The following is a 10,161-nucleotide window of genomic DNA, read 5'->3' on the forward strand; positions in this document are numbered from 1 at the left end:
GCTGGGGCCTCCTAGGCACCAAGTTCCTGGGGTAAATCACACACTACAGCTGGGGCCTCCTAGGCACCAAGTTCCTGGGGTAACTAAAACACTACAGCTGGGGCCTCCTGGCACCAAGTTCCTGGGGTAAATCACACACTACAGCTGGGGCCTCTAGGCACCAAGTTCCTGGGGTAACTAAAACACTACAGCTGGGGCCTCTAGGCACCAAGTTCCTGGGGTAACTAAAACACTACAGCTGGGGCCTCTAGGCACCAAGTTCCTGGGGTAACTAAAACACTACAGCTGGGGCCTCTAGGCACCAAGTTCCTGGGGTAACTAAAACACTACAGCTGGGGCCTCTAGGCACCAAGTTCCTGGGGTAACTAATACACTACAGCTGGGGCCTCCAGGCACGGAGACCACTGAGAGAGAGAGGGGACACAATATATACCCCGGCCCCTGGTCTCATCATATATACCCACCGAGCCAGACCATATATACCCTGGTCTCACCATATATACCCTGGTCTCACCATATATACCCTGGTCTCACCATATATGCCTGGTCTCACCATATACACCTGGTCTCATCATGTTACCTGGTCTCATATCTTCTCCCCAGCCTTCTCCACATTTGAGTTACAGTGTCGTTGAGTTCAGTTTTATCCCGATCTATTTTCCTCCCATTTTGTAATGTTGTGATTTTTCTATGTTCGGGGAATAGTATGTCACCTGACCCTCCCTCCTCCTCTTCCTCCCCTCCTCCTCCTCATCATCAAAATATCATATCCTTCTGTTTGCTGAATCTCCTCCAGGAATTTCTCAGGATTTCTTTGTCCCTCATCTTGTGATGTTTTGTGTTCTTCCATGGAATCGTCCTCCTGTCATCACGACCTTTACCCTCTAACCCCTGACCTCTGACCCTCCAGGCCTGTGATTGTGGAGATCCCTCACTTCGCGGCCCTGCGGCCACTGGAGCGGGAGCTGGTGATTCTGAGGAGTGAGATGGGGAAGCTGGAGGAACATCACTGTGAACACACTGAGGAGGAACTCAACCAAATACTGAACGGCATGGACGAGGGTGAGGGAGACGGGGGGGAGGGATGGGGGACGGGTGGGAAGGTGTGGGACGGGGAGAGCTGGATGGGAGGGAGGACAGGGGAGTGGACGGGGGGGATGAGATGGGTGAGAAAGGGGTGAGGGAGGGAGGCATGAGGGACGCAACAGGACCGGGTGCCATGTTAATACCAAGCCACCAATCGTTCTACCTTATTCTTTCACCAAAGATTAGGAAACATTTAGTCTGTCCGACTGCTCAATCTGATTGGTCCTTGTGTATCATCTGACCCTGTTTCCCGGTCCTCCCATTGGTTCGTCCTCCCAGAGCTGGACTCTCCTGAGGAGCTGGAGAAGAAGAGGATCTGCCGTATCGTCACCAGGGACTTCCCACAATACTTTGCGGTGGTGTCGCGCATCAAGCAGGACAGCCAGCTGATTGGTCCTGAGGAGCGGTGCAGTACTCTGAAGCAGTACTCTGGTACCTCAGGTCCAGGCTGTGTTCCCAGAGGGCTCTCACTAAGAAGATCAGGGTTGGACTACAGGTAGGGGGGGGGGGTCTGTGTTGAGCAGTACTCTGGTACCTCAGGTCCAGGCTGTGTTCCCAGAGGGGGCTCTCACTAAGAAGATCAGGGTTGGACTACAGGTAGGGGGGGGGGGTCTGTGTTGAGCAGTACTCTGGTACCTCAGGTCCAGGCTGTGTTCCCAGAGGGGGCTCTCACTAAGAAGATCAGGGTTGGACTACAGGTAGGGGGTGGGGGGTCTGTGTTGAGCAGTACTCTGGACAGGTCCAGGCTGTGTTCCCAGAGGGCTCTCACTAAGAAGATAGGGTTGGACTACAGGTAGGGGGGGGGGGTCTGTGTTGAGCAGTACTCTGGTACCTCAGGTCCAGGCTGTGTTCCCAGAGGGGGCTCTCACTAAGAAGATCAGGGTTGGACTACAGGTAGGGAGGAGGGGGTCTGTGCTGAGTAGTACTCTGGTACCTCAGGTCCAGGCTGTGTTCCCAGAGGGGCTCTCACTAAGAAGATCAGGGTTGGACTACAGGTAGGGAGGGGGTCTGTGTTGAGCAGTACTCTGGTACCTCAGTCCAGGCTGTGTTCCCAGAGGGCTCTCACTAAGAGGATCAGGGTTGGACTACAGGTAGGGGGGTGGGGGGGTCTGTGTGTGTAGATTTTTCAAGTTGGTCTTGGCCCAACAAAAATTGATTTAGTAGCGACAAACTGAACACTTTCAAGTTCGTTGTTTCTACTTCCTAACTCTTGTCCACTTCCTCCTAGGCCCAGCCAATCAGCGTAGACCTGGTGAAGAGGATTCTGGGTAACAAAGCTACTTTTAGCCCCATCGTCACCTTGGAGCCCAGGAGGCGGAAGTTCCACAAGCCAATCACCATGACGATCCCTGTCCCCAAAAGCTCGACCAATGACGGGACAGGCAACGTGTTTGGAGGGGACACGCCCACTCTGCGTCTGCTCTGCAGCATCACTGGTGCGTAGGAAATGACTGTTGATTGGTTGATTGGCTGATTGTTTGATTGGCTGTTTGATTGATTAACTAACTGACTGAATGATTGATTTTGAGTCGTCATGTTTACCTTCTTGATATTCATCAAAGCCTGGTTTCAGTCAACCCACATAAATATGTTGAATATGTTTACCGGAGAGTTCCATCCTGGTGTGTGTTCTAGGTGGGACCACTCCTGCCCAATGGGAGGACATCACTGGCTCCACCCCCCTCACCTTCATCAACCAATGTGTGTCCTTCACCACCAACGTGTCAGCGAGGTAATGTGTGAAACTGGTGTGTTTTCATCTGTCTGTTGTTTTAGACATTCTAGTGAAAACATCATCCTCTTTCTGATTCATTAACTGATGGAATTATTGATTCTTCATTGGATATGATTGATAGGTTGATTGATTATCTAGCCTCTTGTAGGTTCTGGCTGATAGACTGACTGACAGATTGGTTGATCTATTGACTGATTAATGAATCTATCAATTGATGAATTATTGATCATCCCCCTCCGGTGCGCTGTAGGTTCTGGCTGATAGACTGTCAGATTGGTTGATCTATTGAGATGAATCCAGGAGGATCATCCCCCTGCGCTGAGTTCTTTCTCTACCCAGTTTCTGTACAGAGAGATCATCTGTGTCCCCTACATGGCCAAGTTCGTCATCTTCGCCAAGACGCTGGACCCCATCGAGGCCCGCCTCCGTTGCTTCTGCATGACGGACGACAAGATGGACAAGACGCTGGAACAGCAAGAGAACTTCACAGAGGTGGCCCGGAGTAGAGACGTAGAGGTGAGAGGAGGGAAGGAGGAGAGGAGAATGGGGAGGGGAGAGGAGGAGAGGAGAGAGGGGGAAAGGAGAGGAGAATGGAGAGGGGAGGAGAGGGAGGAGAGGGGAGAGGGGGGAGAGGAGAGGAGGGAGAGGGAGGAGAGGTGAGGGGGGGAAGGAGGAGAGGAGAATGGAGAGGGAGGAGAGGGGAGAGGGGAGGGGGAGGAGGAGATGGACAAGACGCTGGAACAGCAAGAGAACTTCACAGAGGTGGCCCGGAGTAGAGACGTAGAGGTGAGAGGAGGGGAAGGAGGAGAGGAGAATGGGGGAGGGGAGAGGAGGAGAGGGAGAGGGGGGAGAGGAGAGGAGAATGGGGAGGGAGAGGAGGAGAGGAGAATGGGGAGGGGCAGAGGGAGGAGAGGGGAGGAGGGGAGAGGAGGGAGAGGGAGGAGAGGGAGGGGGAAGAGGGAGTAGAGGGGAGAGGGAGGAGAGGGGAGGGGGGTAAGAGAAGAGGAGAGGGAGGGAGAGAGGGAGGAGAGGTGAGAGGAGGGGAAGGAGGGAGGAGAATGGGGAGGGGAGAGGGGGCAAGGAGGAGAGGGGGAGAGGGAGTAGGGGAATGGGGAGGGGAGAGGGAGTAGAGGTGAGTGGTGGGGGAAGGAGAGAGAGGAGAGGAGGAGGGGAACGTCTGAAAAAGCAAGAAATTCACAGAGGGGGTCCGGAGTAGAGATGTAGAGGTGAAGTGAGGGGGTGGTATTGGTATCTGACCCTGTCTGTCTGTCTGTCTGTCTGTCTGTCTGTCTGTCTGTCTGTCTGTCTGTCCCTACAATAGGATTGGGGAAGCCTATCTTTGCAGACTGTTTTGGGAACCTGGTTCCTCTGACCAGAGTGGACAGCATCACGTCTTCAGCTTCTACGCGTTCAAAGAGAACCGTCTCGCACTCTTCATCAAGGTAACACTCCATTACTGGACTTATTCTACGCTGGGAGAGTGTGACGTAGTTGTCCACTTTGTTGTAGTTCTGAATGGACTTCTTCTACGCTGGGAGAGTGTGACGTAGTTGTCCACTAGGTTTTAGATCTGAATGGACTTCTTCTACGCTGGGAGAGTGTGGCGTAGTTGTCCACTATGTTTAGATCTGAATGGACTTCTTCTACGCTGGGAGAGTGTGACGTAGTTGTCCACTAGGTTTTAGATCTGAATAGACTTCTTCTACGCTGGGAGAGTGTGACGTAGTTGTCCACTTTGTTGTAGTTCTGAATGGACTTCTTCTACGCTGGGAGAGTGTGACGTAGTTGTCCACTTTGTTTTAGTTCTGAATGGACTTCTTCTACGCTGGGAGAGTGTGACGTAGTTGTCCACTTTGTTGTAGTTCTGAATGGACTTCTTCTACGCTGGGAGAGTGTGACGTAGTTGTCCACTTTGTTGTAGTTCTGAATGGACTTCTTCTACGCTGGGAGAGTGTGACGTAGTTGTCCACTTTGTTTTAGATCTGAATGGACTTCTTCTACGCTGGGAGAGTGTGACGTAGTTGTCCACTTTGTTTTAGTTCTGAATGGACTTCTTCTACGCTGGGAGAGTGTGACGTAGTTGTCCACTATGTTTTAGATCTGAATGGACTTCTTCTACGCTGGGAGAGTGTGACGTAGTTGTCCACTTTGTTTTAGATCTGAATGGACTTCTTCTACGCTGGGAGAGTGTGACGTAGTTGTCCACTAGGTTTTAGATCTGAATGGACTTCTTCTACGCTGGGAGAGTGTGACGTAGTTGTCCACTTTGTTTTAGATCTGAATGGACTTCTTCTACGCTGGGAGAGTGTGACGTAGTTGTCCACTTTGTTTTAGATCTGAATGGACTTCTTCTACGCTGGGAGAGTGTGACGTAGTTGTCCACTTTGTTTTAGATCTGAATGGACTTCTTCTACGCTGGGAGAGTGTGACGTAGTTGTCCACTTTGTTTTAGATCTGAATGGACTTCTTCTACGCTGGGAGAGTGTGACGTAGTTGTCCACTTTGTTTTAGATCTGAATGGACTTCTTCTACGCTGGGAGAGTGTGACGTAGTTGTCCACTTTGTTTTAGTTCTGAATGGACTTCTTCTACGCTGGGAGAGTGTGACGTAGTTGTCCACTTTGTTTTAGATCTGAATGGACTTCTTCTACGCTGGGAGAGTGTGACGTAGTTGTCCACTAGGTTTTAGATCTGAATGGACTTCTTCTACGCTGGGAGAGTGTGACGTAGTTGTCCACTAGGTTTTAGATCTGAATGGACTTCTACACTGGGAAACAGTGACACTGATATATAGTTTAGAATACATCAGAGACATTGGTATATAATTTAATATCTATTTTAATAAGTTAGAATGCATCATAGACACTGGTATATAATTTAGTATGTATTTTAATTAGTTTGATTATACAGTATAATATACCAGAATGTTTTTTCACATTCCTTGCTAATATTCCCACGCTCACCTGATTCCATGAGTCTCCAGTGATTGGTTGATTGGTTGATTGGTTGATTGACAGATTCGTGACTGCGCCCAGGAGCCTTGTGGGAGACTGTCCTTCACCAAGGAGCCCCGCACCTACCGTAGTCTTACCCACAAGGCAATCTGCAACCTGAACATCACGCTGCCCACCTACTGCAGGTAAGACACCTGGACACACCTGGACTGAACACACCTGGACTGAACACACCTGGACTGAACACAATGTGTATTTACATTAAATAATGATAATGCTGAACACACCTGGACTGAACACACCTGGACTGAACACAATGTGTATTTACATTAAATAATGATAATGCTGAACACCTGGACTGAACACACCTGGACTGAACACAATGTGTATTTACATTAAATAATGATAATGCTGAACACACCTGGAATGAAATGAAATAACGCTGAAGATCTGGCTCATACTGAATAATGCTGTCCCAAAACAGATCTGACTCAGTGTGAATAATGCTGTCCCAAAACAGATCTGACTCAGTGTGAATAATGCTGTCCCAAAACAGATCTGACTCAGTGTGAATAATGCTGTCCCAAAACAGATCTGACTCAGTGTGAATAATGCTGTCCCAAAACAGATCTGTCTCAATATGAATAATGCTGTCCCAAAACAGATCTGACTCAGTGTGAATAATGCTGTCCCAAAACAGATCTGACTCAGTGTGAATAATGCTGTCCCAAAACAGATCTGACTCAGTGTGAATAATGCTGTCCCAAAACAGATCTGTCTCAATATGAATAATGCTGTCCCAAAACAGATCTGACTCAGTGTGAATAATGCTGTCCCAAAGCAGATATGACTCAATGTGAATAATGCTGTCCCAAAACAGATCTGTCTCAATATGAATAATGCTGTCCCAAAACAGATCTGACTCAGTGTGAATAATGCTGTCCCAAAACAGATCGGACTCAGTGTGAATAATGCTGTCCCAAAACAGATCGGACTCAGTGTGAATAATGCTGTCCCAAAACAGATCTGACTCAGTGTGAATAATGCTGTCCCAAAACAAATCTGACTCAATGTGAATAATGCTGTCCCAAAACAGATCTGACTCAGTGTGAATAATGCTGTCCCAAAACAGATCGGATTCAGTGTGAATAATGCTGTCCCAAAACAAATCTGACTCAGTGTGAATAATGCTGTCCCAAAACAAATCTGACTCAGTGTGAATAATGCTGTCCCAAAACAAATCTGACTCAGTGTGAATAATGCTGTCCCAAAACAGATCTGTCTCAATATGAATAATGCTGTCCCAAAACAGATCTGACTCAGTGTAAATAATGCTGTCCCAAAACAAATCTGAGTCAGTGTGAATAATGCTGTCCCAAAACAGATCTGACTCAATATGAATAATGCTGTCCCAAAACAGATCTGACTCAGTGTGAATAATGCTGTCCCAAAACAGATCTGACTCAGTGTGAATAATGCTGTCCCAAAACAGATCTGACTCAATATGAATAATGCTGTCCCAAAACAGATCTGACTCAGTGTGAATAATGCTGTCCCAAAACAGATCTGACTCAGTGTGAATAATGCTGTCCCAAAACAGATCTGACTCAGTGTGAATAATGCTGTCCCCCAAAACAGATCTGACTCAGTGTGAATAATGCTGTCCCAAAACAGATCTGTCTCAACATGAATAATGCTGTCCCAAAACAGATCTGTCTCAATATGAATAATGCTGTCCCAAAACAGATCTGACTCAATATGAATAATGCTGTCCCAAAACAGATCTGACTCAATGTGAATAATGCTGTCCCAAAACAGATCTGTCTCAATATGAATAATGCTGTCCCAAAACAGATCTGACTCAGTGTGAATAATGCTGTCCCAAAGCAGATGAGTCAATGTGAATAATGCTGTCCCAAAACAGATCTGTCTCAATATGAACAATGCTGTCCCAAAACAGATCTGACTCAGTGTGAATAATGCTGTCCCAAAACAAATCTGAGTCAGTGTGAATAATGCTGTCCCAAAACAGATCGGACTCAGTGTGAATAATGCTGTCCCAAAACAGATCTGTCTCAATATGAATAATGCTGTCCCAAAACAGATCTGACTCAGTGTAAATAATGCTGTCCCAAAACAAATCTGAGTCAGTGTGAATAATGCTGTCCCAAAACAGATCTGACTCAATATGAATAATGCTGTCCCAAAACAGATCTGACTCAGTGTGAATAATGCTGTCCCAAAACAAATCTGAGTCAGTGTGAATAATGCTGTCCCAAAACAGATCGGACTCAGTGTGAATAATGCTGTCCCAAAACAGATCTGTCTCAATATGAATAATGCTGTCCCAAAACAGATCTGACTCAGTGTAAATAATGCTGTCCCAAAACAAATCTGAGTCAGTGTGAATAATGCTGTCCCAAAACAGATCTGACTCAATATGAATAATGCTGACCCAAAACAGATCTGACTCAGTGTGAATAATGCTGTCCCAAAACAGATCTGACTCAGTGTGAATAATGCTGTCCCAAAACAGATCTGACTCAATATGAATAATGCTGTCCCAAAACAGATCTGACTCAGTGTGAATAATGCTGTCCCAAAACAAATCTGAGTCAGTGTGAATAATGCTGTCCCAAAACAAATCTGAGTCAGTGTGAATAATGCTGTCCCAAAACAGATCTGTCTCAATATGAATAATGCTGTCCCAAAACAGATCTGACTCAGTGTGAATAATGCTGTCCCAAAACAAATCTGACTCAGTGTGAATAATGCTGTCCCAAAACAGATCTGTCTCAACATGAATAATGCTGTCCCAAAACAGATCAGACTCAGTGTAAATAATGCTGTCCCAAAACAGATCTGACTGAATGCCTTCTTTATTTCTCTCCTTGGTGTCCTATTCAGGAGTCTGATTCAGACCTAGACGCAGATGACGAGGTAACCAACTACACCTTTTCGGAACATTCTTCTCGTTAAAATTTGATAAAATGTTAATTAAAACACTTATTTTTAAAACCCTGATTTATGTTTCTTCGCTGATCGTATTGAACCCTCCTTTCTTACAGAGTGACAAGAGTGACAAAAAATGTAAGCTGAGTTTATTTTTAATTTTTTTAATTGATTACATTTGTTGGTAGTGACAAAGACATCCTCTGCATTAAACTAACCTTCATAACTACCTGTCGTCCAGGAAGAACATAATCAATTACATTGTTGTTTTGTTTACAAATACAGTATGCAGGCCAATGATTTGCATGGTTTAAACATACAACAATGGCGCTTGACTAGCCTTGTTCTGTGTAATATACTATTACTAACACCTGGTCTAGTTACCTGTGGGTTCCTGGCCGCTATGCTATAGTAATATACTATTACTAACACCTTGTCTAGTTACCTGTGGGTTCCTGGCCGCTATGCTATAGTAATATACTATTACTAACACCTGGTCTAGTTACCTGTAGGGTTCCTGACCGCTATGCTATAGTAATATACTATTACTAACACCTTGTCTAGTTACCTGTGGGTTCCTGGCCGCTATGCTATAGTAATATACTATTACTAACACCTGGTCTAGTTACCTGTAGGTTTCTGACCACTATGCTATAGTAATATACTATTACTAACACCTGGTCTAGTTACCTGTGGGTTCCTGACCACTATGCTATAGTAATATACTATTACTAACACCTTGTCTAGTTACCTATGGGTTCCTGACCACTATGCTATAGTAATATACTATTACTAACACCTGGTCTAGTTACCTGTGGGTTCCTGACCACTATGCTATAGTAATATACTATTACTAACACACCTTGTCTAGTTACCTATGGGTTTGACCACTATGCTGACACTATGCTATAGTAATATACTATACCTGACTATTACCTGTAACACGCTATGCTAGTAATATACTATTACTAGAATTACCTGTAGGTTCCTGGCCGCTATGCTATAGTAATATAATATTACTAACACCTGGTCTAGTTACCTGTGGGTTACCTGGCCTGCTATGCTATAGTAATATACTATTACTAACACCTGGTCTAGTTACCTGTGGGTTCCTGGCCGCTATGCTATAGTAATATACTATTACTAACACCTGGTCTAGTTACCTGTGGGTTCCTGTAATATACTGTACTAACACCTTGTCTATTTATAGTAATATAACTATTACTAACACCTGGTCTAGTTACCTGTGGGTTCCTGCTATAGCCGCTATGCTATAGTAATATACTATTACTAACACCTGGTCTAGTTACCTGGGTTTGACCACTATGCTATAGTAATATACTATTACTAACTATAGTCTAGTTACCTGTGGGTTCCTGGCCGCTATGCTAATATACTATTACTAACACCTGGTCTAGTTACCTGTGGGTTCCTG

The 10,161-nt window shown here is 45.8% G+C and overlaps 1 pseudogene; it reads left to right on the forward strand.

The window, feature by feature from the left end:
* Nucleotides 1-49: 49 nt before the first annotated feature.
* Nucleotides 50-8,714, forward strand: LOC127919885 (ankyrin-2-like; annotated as a pseudogene).
* The last annotated feature ends 1,447 nt before the right edge of the window (nt 8,715-10,161 follow it).

This window comes from Oncorhynchus keta, unplaced genomic scaffold, assembly GCF_023373465.1.
Source record: "Oncorhynchus keta strain PuntledgeMale-10-30-2019 unplaced genomic scaffold, Oket_V2 Un_contig_17791_pilon_pilon, whole genome shotgun sequence".
NCBI lineage: Eukaryota > Metazoa > Chordata > Actinopteri > Salmoniformes > Salmonidae > Oncorhynchus > Oncorhynchus keta.